Source organism: Atta cephalotes, assembly GCF_000143395.1.
Source record: "Atta cephalotes unplaced genomic scaffold scaffold00038, whole genome shotgun sequence".
Taxonomy (NCBI): Eukaryota; Metazoa; Arthropoda; class Insecta; order Hymenoptera; family Formicidae; genus Atta; species Atta cephalotes.
In genome coordinates this window covers 217,447-219,204 of record NW_012130102.1, presented here as the reverse complement: position 1 = coordinate 219,204, position 1,758 = coordinate 217,447, and the positions used below count along the sequence as shown (strand labels likewise).

At 26.7% G+C, this 1,758-nt stretch overlaps 1 protein-coding gene across 1 annotated transcript in view; it reads right to left on the bottom strand.

Moving 5' to 3' along the window:
- Positions 1-1,758, bottom strand: part of LOC105621872 (sodium/calcium exchanger 2) — a 75,025-nt gene that overhangs the window by 46,092 nt on the left and 27,175 nt on the right. The gene's annotated exons all lie outside the window — the stretch shown is intronic.

The window sequence follows — 1,758 nt, the reverse complement described above, 5'->3', positions numbered from 1 at the left end:
AATAATAAGTAATAAGTTAAAGTAAGTAAGAAGAAGAGAGAGAGAGAGAGAGAGAGAGAGAGAGAGAGAGAGTTATATTTTTCAATTTATTATTTATTTTTCTCTATATTATTTAACTAAATTTTTATTTAATAGCAAGGTATTACAATATGAAAAATTCGGAAAATATATGCGATGGAAATTATAACTTCTTTTGTAAAGTTTCTCTTAAAAATTGCGTATTTTTTAAGTAATATAAAAAAATTGCTAGTAATGTAGAACCCGAATAAAAAATTATTACAATGTTGATCGAAAAAGCTATAAAAAGTTAAAAGAATCGTTTCATTCGTTTTCGCGTTCTATACATATGTAATGTGTATATACGCGAGCTGCAGCATCACAATTGCACGTTGCATGTGTTTTCGTGGTCTTGTAGTATGCAAATCGTAACTTGCACGTGGACGTGAGCGTCGAAACAAAATCAGACGACTTTTATTCACCGAGAAAAAGGCATCGAGATCAAAGGCTCTTTGTTTGCGCAATCTGCTGATATATCAAGTTGAAATTAAAAAGTTAATCGAGACATAACAATGATCGTAAAAATGTTGCGTAATGTTGTAAATAATGTTGCTCAAAATATGGATAAATTTTGTAGGCACGTTTTTAAAATTATTATATTTTATTTATTAGCGAGATGATTTATACATCCAGTTATTTACTTATATTTATTATTTATATGTTATTTACTTACTTTTAATATCTCCATCTTCGTCCCTTCATATACAAATTTAATATCCACGAACAGAATAAAACATCTAAAAAATTAAATTGCTTTCAAATAAGTTATTTTTTTTTTATCTTCATTAGCTCTTTTAAGTCTCATATAATTGAATAAAGTCATTATATTATACAGAGTATTCACTCGGCGTAATTACCGAAATATATCTTTCTTCGTTTGAATTTTTTAGAAAGAAGTTATGCGGTTTGAAGGAATCAATATTATAATAAAGTTAATAAAATATTTAGTTCAAAATCATATTTTTTTAGATTTTAAAGTTATCGTTGTTCTTGCCGATAAAATCCTTTATTTTTATTAATATCAAACAACGTTATGGCAAACAACGAAAATATATAATATTTATATAATATTTTTTTTCTTCAAAATTCTTCCTTTAAAAATAACCGAGACATTTTAAAAGTGAAGTTAGGAGTGACACACTGTATGTAACGTACATTTATAAATGGAGATGACAAAAGACGCAAAAACATGAATGTATAATTTGATATTACAAATCTGAATTATAAATAATCACGAAAGCCAGTGCGAAATTTTAGTGCAGTTAGTTATTGCAAAAATCTGCGAGAATTACGTGCACACTCGTCAAAATTTATCACTCTAATTAAAAACAAAATGATCGGCAATTGACACCATTTCACATTCTTCTTTTAGTTTGCGCGAAATAAGCGATCTATTCCAATAATATTCTATTCTACTAATTATCATGTCATGAATGAAGCTTTGTGTTATGGCAAAGTCATTAATAATTATGGAGAAGCACTACAGCGGACGTTTTGATCGTTTTAAAAGCCTGTGTTTCAAATTTCACATAAAATAACTTCATATAAATAACTGAATAAATAAAGTGCAATTTCCTTATCTAAACCAAGAAAAAAAGAATTATTTTTGTGTTATTTACAAAAAGAAAACGTCTTCCTCTTTAAATATTGCATAAATATTTAATAAAATAATTGAAGATTATAAAAGAGATGGAAGATTTA